Genomic DNA, 14,511 nt, shown 5'->3' with positions numbered 1-14,511 from the left:
AGTGCTTGCGTAGCTCAGTTGGTAGAGCACTTGTCTGCGAACAAAGGTCTCGAGTTCGATATTCGGTCCGTCACACAGTTTTAATCTGCCAGGAAGTTTCAAACCATAATCTTCCAGAAAATGAGGATTCTGAGTTGAGTGTTAGTAACTAATCTTGGAAGAAAGCTCAAATACTAAATAATAATAAACCACGGTACCAACTGTCATGAGTTAACTGTCTGAAACTTTTCTTGGATTGAATTGTTACTACTAAGCTCACAATAACTGGTGACAACACCCATCATGCAATTTAGATGACACTCGCGGTGGAGTCACTTCATATTCGTCGACTCGTCTAGCTTGATCACAAGCAAATCTGATGCCCCTACCTCAGGCGCTACGATGGACTCGCAAGTCTGGCAGTAGTTGTGCAGTCAAACTCGGTCCCAAATCTCGGCAGCAGCTGCACTTGTCCCTGCACTGACGTCGTCTATATGGCTCACTGAGTGTATAAACACTGCCGTCTGGAAATTCAAATCCGTCGGCGCAGCTAAAACTTTTCCGTGTCCATTAGCCCACATACAGCCCATTGATCAACCCGCTGTAACTCTATGGACTAGATTCTGTAGGGTGACTCACAAAAAAATGAGGGTCAGCTTCAGGTATTTAGGTCATACAGTTTTAGTAGATGTCCTTCATAATTTCATGGAAAGTTAATGACAGTGGTACCAGAATAAAGGCAAAAAATATATTAAATGAAAAACATGTATGCTCAACGTAAATTAAAAGTCACAGCGTTGTGCGACACAAGATGCTGAAAAGGGTTCAGGGTGTAAAATTTCGACTGTCATCACTCAGCAGTATGTCGGTGTGTCAGGAACAATCAACAGAAACGCTAAACATACTTCCTGGAACGCGGTAATGACCCGTAGGGGATCCAGTAATCTCTGATGCCGACAACCCTTGCCGAATATTTATCAGTGGTTTACTGATGCTACAAACCTTGCATCTCTGGACGAGGCTCCTAATTTCTTTGTAGATTCTGTTCCAATAAAATAGTCAGTAAATATCATTCGAGTTTTAAAACTGCGAGGTATCGCCGACACGACTGTAACTATTATAATTAAATACATTGGTATCGAAATAGAGAGGTACAGCAATGTTGCTACTGTAGTCTCTCTTAGGAGTAACACAAACTACAATCCTTCCTAAAAAGTAAGGTTTAATTGATTGTCCTACTACTAATACACGCCTTACAGTCACAAATTTCGGACAAGAATCTTAATGTGGAAAACAATTCGTCAGCTACGCCTTGGTCTTTTGAGGTCAAGACTAAGTGCCTGTTGTGAATCTCCAAGCTCTTTCAAGGCACCCATGCTATAAACTGAGTATTTGACATAAATATCTAGCAGAGTATGGGATTCACATGCCATGCGGCGCCAGTCCAGCGGATACTACTGAAGCAATACGTTGGCTTGCGTGACGTCATTGCATCCATTGATGAATGCTTTTCAATAATCTGGTATGACTTTCCTGTTTTCGTTCCCTCATATGCAGCCTACCATGATTCAATCGATTCGAGCCTTCTGTCTTTCGTCCTTAGACTCATGGTTGTGAAAATTTAGGTGTGAACTCATGAAAAAGTTGCCAACAAATCTCGGTATATTCATCGTGTTCTGAGAAGGGAGACAAAAACTATTTCAGTGAGATATTGGTAGATACTAACGGCCCTAAATGAAATGGGCATCTCCGATTTGTAATATCTAGCCTTGGATGGCTTGAAAGTTAATCCAGCTTCTCATAAACACTGTCGAATCTAGCACACCTCACCGACGTGTTCTTCACGTCATTCACTCAACATTGAGACCTTCTGAATAATAATATCACTACAACGGAGCCGTGTCCATCACGACATACTATAATACGGTCGATAACGTTGGTAAACGTGCTCGGTCGGAGTAGGGCTCAACATATGTTGCCCCGTTATCCGATAATATGGAAACGGAAGGTGTTTCTACGAACTGATCGAAACCACTACTTCTAGGAAGTCGAAGTGACCTGAATTAGCCTTCCTTTCTCATATGTTGCTGCCGTAATTACTAACACTTCCTGCTGCGAAGGCAGCTAGTTTGATTACATATCCTGAGATACTTTACGCAAACTTCATGCAGGCTAGCATTTCAGTCCGTATTTCGCTGCAGGCTAATGCGCTTGAGGAAGTAGTAACTGCGTCACGAGCAGAGCTGTTATTTTGTAAATGCCCTCCACTTTCGCGATCGTGACTAGAAGCCATTAAACCTAGTAACTCTTGGATGGAGCTTTGGTAAAATATTCCAGAAGAAACGTCTTCGGTTGTTACATCATTTAAATTTAACGTGTTGCAGTCTCATATGCCGTGTGACACCTGTGACGCATCATGGATAGAACTCCGACAACTTTCGAATACACTGGACAGCTATGTTAATCAATGATCTTCAAAAATCAACGATAGGGGAAGGTTCTCCTGTCCATTATATTGGTGAATGTTCACCAGCCGGCCACAATTTCGCAAAGTTTTCTAATATTTCGTAGTTTCAATAATGCTGCTCGAATAACCTTCTGATCGTGATACTGTGTGATGCGCATTGACCATAGGTGCGTAGGAGGAGAGGTGGTTCTGGATACTATAAATGTTAACAAATTATACACTGAACTGATCAGTCTAATATATGATGAGAAAAATTTATCATTTCTCCAAAATGGTGACTGTCATTATAATCCGCTACAACTGTGTAGCACTGCTTCTTCTTCAAAAAGGCGGAACGGTAACGAAAACGTCCCCTCTTGCCTAAGTTGGTTTCTAGCCACCATGGAAAAACTTTCGAGCGACGAGGACTCTGTGTCAATAGCTAGTAATTGACCGGGCGTTAGTAATTGACCGCTGCTTTTCCCAGCAGTTGTATGACACCTATTTCTTTGCAAGGCGTTTCGCAGATGATCGGTTACTTCGACATCAACAAAATTCAGGAATGGTGCCCTCTGGCCCTATTCTTCTTGTTCCGACATCTGCCGTTGTAGTTGGACTGCGTGTAGGAAGATTCCAACGATTGTCACTCGTTTCATATCTGCTGTTGGGCAAGCTTGTAATTGTGCCCGCAAGAAACTTCTAACGTATTAATGTGGCATAGTCTTTCGAGACGGATTCTTGAAGAAACTAAAGAGTTCTCTTCCCTCCCCCCCCCCCCCCCCTCCCCTACCCTGGCACAGCAACCTTGGCTTCTCTGACCGATCGCTCTGTAATGCAAAAATCTCTCTGATCTCCCTCTGATTTCTTTGTTTTATCTCTGCAGTGTAGAAGTCAAATTTAGCTTCAACGCTACTGACACGTTGTCCGCCACTCTATAGCCACTACTTGGGAAGTAATTTACCACCATTGGCTGTTTCCCTTTATGTGTAATGGTTGCCTTTAGTGATTTCTTGGTTGCAACTGCGCGTCGGTGATGGCTGCTCTCGGCAGTTATAAAATAAATAAAATAAAATAAAATAAAATATTAATTATTTTTATCTGTATGATTGTCTCTCCTATGAGTCGTCAGGTTTTGATTATTCGGTATCAGACGCTTGACAATGACTTTTTCGTAAAGGCAATGCTACTCGTAGTTGACCGTGAAATAAAACTGAAATAATCGGACTTCGTAATTAAATCGTTTCCAAAGACTGCTGCGGTAGGTGCGGACTCATAAACTAAATCTCAATATTACAATAATTTGCCAGCCATGCCAAAACGTCGTACAGAGGTGATTGTCTACTAAACAAAAAAATTACACAGTTAGTTAAATCATATATATTCAATGAATAAGCCTACTGTTCACAATCCTACTTACTTTTATAAATATAAATTCTTTTCAGAATCGAGTGCCTAGTATGGTTGCAACTCGCAGTAATTTTCTATAACATGAAATATGGCGGTGTGCCAGACAATAAACTAAAATACGTGCTTCTCGCACCACTTCAACCAGAGCTCTCTCTTTTTTAATCAAACATACGAGTAACGAAAATGTGCTTTTGTTTTATCAGCGACACAGCGCTGCAGTTGTGTGCCATAGGCTTTATTTATTTGTCACTGATTATTTATTTAATTAATATCTCGCGTTTCCGAGGAAACTCACGCTCGGCATGCAAATGTGCCTTTATATTGCCCCCTGAACTGCGAGGCGAAAGGACACACCTGCAGGCGAGCAATTCACCTAAAGGCACAAGAAAATCTAAGTTATCTACAACTATTTACATGACCTACATTATACACATTATACACATTATATACAACTTTGAATGACGCGGGTGCGCCGTAAATGTTCTTATGTTGGCAGATAGAGTGCGCGCATGCGCAGAAGCGTCTGTGTAACTACGGCACTGCCGTTATTTCGTAAATTTAGATCACGCAGCACAGTATTGCAGTTCATATTGTTCGTGTGCGCGCGCATTTCTTAGTCGTTGCACAAAGAAAATATTCCACCAAGATTACATATGAAGACTACATTCTATGACAGGTAACTTAGTTTTAAAATTACAATATTTGTTATAATACAATACAACTTTAGATTGTTGAATGTTCTTAGTTACATAGCATTGCAATGAAATGCTTCAACGAAAAATGTTCTGTTGTTTCAGGTGCGTTGACCTATACACATCGCGTCGTTATAACAGTTTATATTCATCTACTGCACAGTACTGTTTCACAGGTTAGTGTCGTCGTGGTAAAGTTTTTTGATCACAGTAACATCACTGAATAACAACGTGATTGATACATAAGCATGTCCATTTCCTATTTCCATTATAGTCGTTGTGATGCAGTTCGTTGTGACAAAAAGCATTGTTTATTACAGATCAGACGTGACCCGTCGAGTAATTAGTCCATATGCAGTTCGTTTTCGATATTCCGTGGAAGCTTGGTTGCAGAACCTCGGACGGCACATAGCTGGCGTCGATCCTTGGACAGTCCAGGTATGCGTGTCCGTCACATTTCGAGAACATTTCATTCCCTGAAGTTCCAACCAAAATTCTTCCACCCGTCGTGTTGTTTTCTGGACAGGCACTTTGTGTCCATTTAATCCAGTTAACATCTTGAAGTTGGGTACTGTAGTAATGTCACTAGACGATGCACGAATTATTCACTTCACATTTTCAGTTTTTTGCTGAATATAGCTCACCTAAATGTTCGTTAATGTCCGTGAACAGAGGTTCACTATGCAATGTCTTTTTGGCACTCGTTTTGTTCAAATTTTTACATGATACATCAGTTTAAAAAAAAAACATAAGTAATCATACATATACACGTCACATATTTTCTTAGCATAAACATAATACAGTTACACATAAACATGTTTTCATCATTATTACATAGCTATAAATTATTACATTGTGTCACATTTGATTACATGGATTGCAGATATTTACGTCCTCTTTAACGGTTTTGCTGGAATTTTATCGATGTTTTTTGTGATGTCATCTGAAATTAAGATAGGTTAGACACAACATTCATTACATCAGTAGGCAAGACCAGGCGTTTTCACTACTCAATAAATATTCAAAATAATAAGAGACGGAAAGCTGTTAGATTCCTCGCGTTTTGTGCGTGTGTGTATAGTGTCTGTGTGGCCTTGGCTACTGGTAGATGCTTTTCGTGTTGAGAGATGTGCGTCTAATCTATTTCTCGAAGTAAAAGATCGCTTCACAGATGACGTCTGTCGGTTCGTCAGGTGTCATACCAGGTCAGTGGTACCTACAGTCACAAATGTTCCGTGAAAAATTTATATATCATTCACTGCTACGTAATCATAAATTTTACTTTAATATTCAGTCTTCTCGGTGGTGCCGCGGCGTTGAAAGAAAAGTTCTTCTGTCTTCAACTGCGTCACTGGAACCGCTGAAATGAAAATTTCTATACTGCTTATTATCTGTGTTGTAGCAAACAGAGTTTTGCGAGTTGCTTAGCAATGTTTTCATGGGTATGACTTTGACATTATTTGGCATGAAATGCTCTAAGATCTCGGTATGCGTATAGCCCAATAATTTTGTCAGTTCTAGGATGTTGTAACAGATACGCACCAGGATGCGGTATGTTAACAATTATATAAGGTCCTTCATATAGCAGACGCCACTTAGCATTGCGTCGTTTGAGTGCTACAGATTTATGATGAGTATGAAGTAGTACAAGCATTCCTACCTCGAATTTTTGTTTTCTTTTTATTATGTTTCTGTGATGTTTGTTTCGTATTTGTGCATGATGTGTCAATGTAGTCAATACTTCTTTTATTTTCTGTTCAGGTGTGATTTCCTTGTCTGACAACTTAGGTAATGGTTCTATCCACTGATCGTTCTGTTTGCAATTGAACATGATCTCGTTAGGTGTGTAATTCGTATCGTAAATATTTAAGTTATTGTGTACGTCTTCCAAAAGACTTAGGTAGGACACCCAATTAGTATGTTTTGATGAAATATAGGTCCTCATGAATCGATTTAATTCTCGGAAAAGTCTCTCAGTCGCGTTACATTGTGGACTAAACCTCGAAATAAATATACTCTTAATGTTATTGTCCTTCAAGAAATTTCTCCATTTGTACCCAGAGTAGTATGCTGCATTATCTGACAGAACTGCTGTAGGTTTTCCCACGTGCGTCAGGTAATCACTTGAGAATCTTCGTATTATAGCATTTGCAGTGGCGGATTTTAAAGCATAAAGTTTTACATGTTTAGAAAATATATCGTAAAAAGCTAAGATATATTTGACGCCTCCAGAGCTTGCTGGATGCGGTCCACTGATGTCAGTACACAGAAATTTCCAGGGGTTTACTAGGTAAAATAGAATGTAAATCTGTTTTTGTGGATAAATTCTGAGGTTTTGATTTTTGACATATGACACATGTTTTTAGTTCCCTATAAATTTTTCTTCTCATATTGCTAAAATAACAGTATGTACTGAGCTTTGCCAAACACTTTTTCGTCGCATAATGACCCCAAACTAAGTGTGTGTGCCAAATTAGATTACGTTCAGACTCTTTGGGAATGCATACACACCAGTTAGTACCATTTGGATGTCGGCGGTAAAATAACACATCATTGTGTAACTTGTAATATTTAGTCAAAGGATGATTGTGTTTTTCTACCAGTAATGTTATTATCTTATACCAGTGAGGATCAGATTTTTGTAATTCAGCCATGTTTCTGCACATATCAATATAATATTGGTGATACTGCTTGTCTTGCATTAAGAGAATCCTGTAGTCATTTATATTTTCTAAGTCACTGTTGGTATCATTCATACCTTGTGGAAGTCTAGACAAAGTGTCTGCAATGGTGTTGTCCTTACCTCTTATGTACTTAATTTCAACAGAGTAGTTCTGAAGTGTAACTGCCCATCGTGATAGTCTAGGATGTACAAGTTTACAAGTTAACAAAAATTTCAGGGCCTGGTGATCGGTGTAAATTACTGTATGTTTTCCAAATAAATAATAATTGAATTTCTTGAATGCCCATACTACGGAAAGTGTTTCTAACTCAGTAGTGGAGTATGTACGCTCACATTCAGTTAGAGTGCGACTCGCAAACCCAATAATTCTTATCTGTTCCTCCTCTTTATTCTTTACAACTTGAAATAAGCAACAGCCCAAGCCAGTACGTGAAGCGTCACAAGTCATACATAAATCTAAATTGAAATCTGGATGGCTCAAAATGTTAGCATTCACTAAAGCATGTTTAATTGTATTAAAGTCATTCTGGCACTGTTCCGACCACATCCAAACTTGATTCTTTCTGAGTAGATTTAGCAGATGTTTACTGTTCAAAAGTGGTTGTGGCAAAAAACGTCTGAAAAATGAACATAGCCCAAGGAATGATTTTAACTGCTTTTTAGTTCGAGGGCTAGGAAAGTTTCTGATAGCATCTAATTTACTGGGATCCGGACGTATGCCCTGTGAATTAATGATATGTCCTAAATACTTTATCTCACTGCAACCAAATTTTGATTTTCTTAGGTTGGCTGTGACTCCAGCTTGTGCAAATTTTTCTAAAATTCTTTGAAGTGTGTCAACGTGTTCATTCCAGGATTGTGTAGCTATCAGTATATCATCTACATAGTGTGTGACTGTCTCAACTAAATCGTCGCCAAGCACGGTATCCAGGGCTGTAATGAATACCCCAGAGCTGACATTCAGTCCAAAGGGTAGAACACAAAACTGATAGGTTCGCCCCCCGAACATAAATGCAGTATATTTCCGAGAATCAGGAGTGATACCCACCTGCCAAAACGAATTAGCGAGATCTATTGTGGAAAAATATTTTGCATCTAGAAATTTCTGTAATTGCTCTTCTAAATTTTCAGGTTTTGTGTGAACCGGTAAAATTATTTCATTAATAGCTCGTGCGTCTAACACTAACCTAATGCTTCCATTTGATTTTTTGACAACAAGTAGAGGACTACAATAAGGTGAGGTGGATGGTTCAATGACCTTCCAGTCTAACATTTGTTTTAATTCTTGCCACACAGCGGGTCGTTGAGATAACGGTACGTTATATGTCTTATGGTAGAAGATCTTGTGAGGCTTAACTGCAATCTTGTACACATACGTGTTGATAACACCTAATCGTTTGGTAAAAACTTGTAAATATTAGGATAACACTTCCTGTAGTTTTATACGTTCATGTACACTGAGAGCTGTAGCTTCACTTATCTTATGATCAAGCAATGTTTTCAAGTCCATAAGCTCTGTGTCAGATGAGTGTGTTTGCATGTCTTGAATGTCATTGTCAAGTACTAACTGAGCCTTGTACCCTGTACAGTGTTTGTCATGCTTTAGAGTTCTCCTGTCCAAATCAATAATAATTACACTGCCTTTATCATTTAAAATACATTTACCTTTGGAGAAGTCTATAATGCAGTCCTTCTCGCTCATAATATCTATTCCTAATATGCAATTTGTCACAAGGTTTTGTACAACCAGGAATGGCCATTGTACGGTTCCATTACCTATTTTAACATTTACAAACACTTGCTTTGTAACCCTACATGACTTATTACCTAGTGCAGTAGTTATTTTACAGTTTTGGGCAGGAAACTCAGGCACAGGTTCCAATTTACACATCTTTTTATAGAAATTAAAAGACAAAACGCTCACAGCTGCACCTGTATCTAGGATAATAGTAGTTGGAATCCCACCTACTACACCAGTAGTGGATGCTAAAACAATTTCATTTGTGTTTAAACGACATTGTGTACTGTCTTGTAAAAGTTCATCTGAGATATTGTTATTGTGGTTGTATCTTATAAATAAAACAGGTAGCTTTTGTTTAGAATTATTAGGCACATCAATATTTTGTTGTTCAATTGTGGTGTCAAATAACTGATTAACATTGAAGTCGCCCCCCAAGAATTCTTCAGCCACGACCTGGGGCAAAGTAGTGACTGTTTCTAGTTTGTTGGATTATCATTTGTACTAGGTACTGACACAGATTGGGGTTGTGCATCAGGTGTCATTTCTATTATATTCACATTCGGATATTGCCTATTATGATCTCCAAACTTTTGCGGTTGTTGTTGCTGTTGCGCATTATAACTTACCTGTCGGTCGTAAGGTATGCTCCAATTTTGTCCTGGTGGCTGCTGTGGTAAAGCAGTGTTTGAATGAAAGTATTGATCGCTACGAGTCCAGCCTTGATGCTGTCTTGGCTCGTAGTTATTATTATTTCTATTTCTGTTTGTGTTTTTGTTGTTACATTTGTATCCGTTGTTACCGTTGTTGTGATTACCGCGGTGCCTTTTGTATGGATTGCCGCATGAAGTGTTATTACTGTTGTAATTGTTGTTTGTATTGGAATACGCGTGTTGATTTTGATTTCCGTATTGAGACGGCATGTGAGTTTGCTGTTTCTGCTGTACCGCGTATCCAACTGTGGGCGCGCCAGAATTGTGTTGGCAAGCCTGCATGTTTTGCATACCACTAGTGTAAACATTGTGGCTGCTGTTTTGCCGCGCGAAGCGCTGATCTTCAAGTAACATGTCAACCGAATCTAAAGCTGTTAAAAAATTATCTGAATCGTCATCCGGGATATGTAAAAGTTTTTCCTTAATGTTGAAAGGCAATTTGGCCTTCAACGCTCGGAGTATATCACGCGTTGCGACTGGTTTGTCTAAAAAGTGTCCCATGTTCAAGTATTTTTCAAAATATCTGCGTAAGTTACCATTTTTACTGTTAAAAGTTTCAGGTTCTAAAATTTGTCTTCTGAGTCGCTCCTGAACGGATTGCGACCAGAATTTGTTGAGAAAAGCACGCTCAAACTCACTGTACGTGGTACATACGTCAGCTTGACTGTATGCCCAGACAGCTGCATCGCCTTGGATGTAACCGACAATATATGAAATCTTTTTCCGGTCACTCCAAGTGCGTGGAAATGCGTTACTAAAAGATTTGAGAAAAATCACCGGATGAATGGTTCGTTTTTCTGGGATAAAAATCTGAAATTGCCTGTGTTTCATTAAGCTTTCTTCTTCCTATGCATTATGATATGGATTTGTACCACTGTAATTACTGCAATGCTCAGCTGGCGAGTAATTACGATAATGTTGCTGTGGTTTACCATGATAATAGCTTGTGTTTGTGTTTGCACGTTGTGGTATGTGTTGTTGTCGTGGTGTGTTTTGTCCCTGTGTGTATGTTGTGTGCGGTATGTGTGTGTCATACTCGAATGTATATTGGTTCCAGAACTGTGCATTTTGACTGATATTTTCGTTACATTCAGACTGTGGTCGATCGGTGAATTGTCTCATGGGTGCAGTGACGGATTGTACTGCGTCACTAATCAGCTGTTTGTTATTAGTGATGTATTCCGCTACGGAGTCGTGCACAATTGTTGGTAAATTTTCACGTATGCATCTATCAAAATGTTTGTCTTTGTTCTCTACCCAATCATGAAATTCTTTATTAATATTTTGAAAATGAGCTGTGGCATCAGATTGTAAGATGTCAGTCAGGTGTTGTTCAACATCGTCAAATTTATTCTGCACGTCAGTAATTCGTTTTTCAAGGTTGTCGTGTACTGAAGAATATGTTTGAATTTGTTCAGTAAGAGCTTCACACGTGACATTAAGGTTTTTTAATTGTGTCTGTAAAAGTGCTACGTCATTTGTAGTCTTTTCTTGTCTCGTATTAAGCTTGGAAAATTTCGTACTGAGTTCAGTCATCTGTTTTGTCAGTGTGGCGTCTATAAGTTCCACACGTTTACACAAAGTGTCATTACATGCCTTGATTGCTATGAGGTCAGATTTAATTTCGTCATTTTGTGTCTTTAAGGTTGCCATGTTTTCCGCGTTCTGTTTCATTAGCATTTGTAACATGTTGGCAATGTTTACTGTTTGCAAGGTCTCTGCCCCCGCCGCGTCATTAGACGTGACGTCATGTATTAACATGGGCTCTGACTGAGACTTTGAAATTTTTGTGGTGGACGGCCTATTGTCAAAACTTCCGTTAACACTTGCGTCAATATTTGATGAATCGTCACTACCGGTTGCTGTCGTAAAGTCATTTTCTAACACTTGTCTCTCGTCCGAGTCGGATTGCGTCTGAATAGTATGTCTTTGCTGTTCCATCTTTGCGTATTGTTTTCTAGTTATTACCATGCCACACGTGATATATATTTCAAGAAATTAATGTTTGACACTGGTTTTAAAATAAAATGCAGTTGAGCATGAATCGGTCGTAGCAACAATGGCTGTCTGTTAATTTAAAAATCTAAACTGAATTTGAGATTATTGGTAATGGCTGCTGGCCATGTTACATGATATCGTACAGAAGTCGGCCATATTGTACACTCGTGTATTGGTATTGTTGCATACGTTATTGTTTAAGGAAAAATACTGAGAATGGAATTTATCACTGAAACTGTTATGCGGAAAAGAAACACTACAGAATTTTACTGAAAAGCTAATACACTGAATTATACATCTGGTCAAGCCTGCTAATGCAAAGATGCTGCGTCTTACCTTATTTTGCTGGAAGCTTCTTTGCGTCTTCCCGCAAAATTTTATAATTGGCAAATATCTTCTGATTTTTTTTATTTCTCATATAGTCAAGTCCAGGTCCAGAAGGTTGATTTTTCACATGAAACAAAGAGAACAATGTAACAAATGACAAAATAACAAGTCCGACATGCAGTCGCCAATATAAAATAAATAAAATAAAATAAAATAAAATATTAATTATTTTTATCTGTATGATTGTCTCTCCTATGAGTCGTCAGGTTTTGATTATTCGGTATCAGACGCTTGACAATGGCTTTTTCGTAAAGGCAATGTTACTCGTAGTTGACCGTGAAATAAAACTGAAATAATCAGACTTCGTAATTAAATCGTTTCCAAAGACTGCTGCGGTAGGTGCGGACTCATAAACTAAATCTCAATATTACAATAATTTGCCAGCCATGCCAAAACGTCGTACAGAGGTGATTGCCTACTAAACAAAAAAATTACACAGTTAGTTAAATCATATATATTCAATGAATAAGCCTACTGTTCACAATCCTACTTACTTTTATAAATATAAATTCTTTTCAGAATCGAGTGCCTAGTATGGTTGCAACTCGCAGTAATTTTCTATAACATGAAATATGGCGGTGTGCCAGACAATAAACTAAAATACGTGCTTCTCGCACCACTTCAACCAGAGCTCTCTCTTTTTTAATCAAACATACGAGTAACGAAAATGTGCTTTTGTTTTATCAGCGACACAGCGCTGCAGTTGTGTGCCATAGGCTTTATTTATTTGTCACTGATTATTTATTTAATTAATATCTCGCGTTTCCGAGGAAACTCACGCTCGGCATGCAAATGTGCCTTTATACAGTGTGGAAGTTCCTGGATCTGATATGCACTCCTGTGACCCAGTGAACAGGAATTCATGGAAAGACTAGGGCCAAGTTATGACACCATTCATTGTTTGCCAAGTGACTCACACTTATTAAAAATTCCGTTTTTTAAATAAGGCAATAATGGTGAAACACAACAAAACAATCTTTTAGAAATAATAAAATGATACCAGGTTAACAAAATGGTTTTAAATTACAGAGCCAAGATTTAAAGCAGTCCACACGAATTTGAAGCAGTATTTTTGAAGGTAAAAGATAACAACGACTAATAAATATTTAGTAACAGGTGAAAATGTTTAAGCAAAAGGAAATGTACAAGCTGACAGAATGATCTTAGATTAAAAATTAAAATTTAACGAGATCTTTTGAGAGAGATGACAAATTTAAGCGACACAAAAGCCAACTTGATGGAGAAAGGGCACGATAGAAATGGAATCCTAGTCAAAAGACAAAACACTTGAACTCGGGAAAGATTTAGGCTCAAGCGACTCAGAGAAGAAAAAACTGAACTTAAATAGCAATCACTGTGGACTACAGCTGCTTCACATAGGGTAACGGCAGCGCCGAATCTCAAATGCAGTCCAATAATATCGTGCCACCGGTATGCTCACCTTTGTCATGCAGTACCAATTGCACGCATTGACTGCAGAAATAGTAAGTGACCCATCAGGCAACAGCAAGGCGATAATGAAATACGTGTCATAAAACAAGAAGATGCCTAGAAACAACAATAGGTCAACTAGTGCGATAACACATTTTCAGCAAATAGTTAGTTGAACAAGCAATACAGAATAAGGTGCAAGAAACTCGATTAACAGATTAAACTAAGGATTTTGAGAATAGCACAGTTTAAACACTGGTGAGAACCAAGAATAAGCATGTTAACTTAAATAAATTACAAATATAGTTTAATTCGATTTTAGACAACAATCTGAGCTTCCTTTCCGGGTTGAAATTCTGTTAACAACATAGGGTCAGGTACCTAGACGAGACGGCCCGCAGACCCAATCAGGCTCCAAGAATAACGTAAGGGATGTCACCTTCCAACATTCAAGGGAATCAACACAGAGAGTTGTACACCACTCTGGTAGTGCCCCCGATATACTAATAGACCTAGTTTTCTAATGTCAATACTGTTGACTGGGGATCTGTGGGACCTCGGGCCGTTCACTTTTTCTAGAAAACGAAATGCCTACAGTCGTTCTTATGATCTTCTTTAATGTGTAGCTACCAGTTTCGGTGCTTCAATGCACCATTTTTCGGCCTTAGTTGATGATTGAGGGATGATCATGATCCATGTATATGACGCATCAGTGGCCAATGTAATGGGGCTAATTTTGTTTCCAATGGCCCCGCAGCTCGATATATGTCATGTAAAGTCCAAAAAACTGCTTCTTTTTTTGAGATGTTTATTTAATCATAAGCCTGTTTCAGCACTATTGCCATCATCAGGCGATCTGAAAGTAATGGTTTTATTATATACTATTTTCTAGGGCAATCAGTAGTCTACTTGTCATACATGAGATTGACAACCATACATTTATGGATTTCTTAACTTACCTCAAACATCGCTGGTTAGGCATCTAAGCGTTATTCTTATGTCGTTTAAAGTTATTTTATGACGTAGCTTTCATAGGC

Source organism: Schistocerca serialis, chromosome 4 (assembly GCF_023864345.2).
Source record: "Schistocerca serialis cubense isolate TAMUIC-IGC-003099 chromosome 4, iqSchSeri2.2, whole genome shotgun sequence".
In the NCBI taxonomy this organism is placed as follows: Eukaryota; Metazoa; Arthropoda; class Insecta; order Orthoptera; family Acrididae; genus Schistocerca; species Schistocerca serialis.
Note: the sequence above shows the minus strand (reverse complement) of the source record.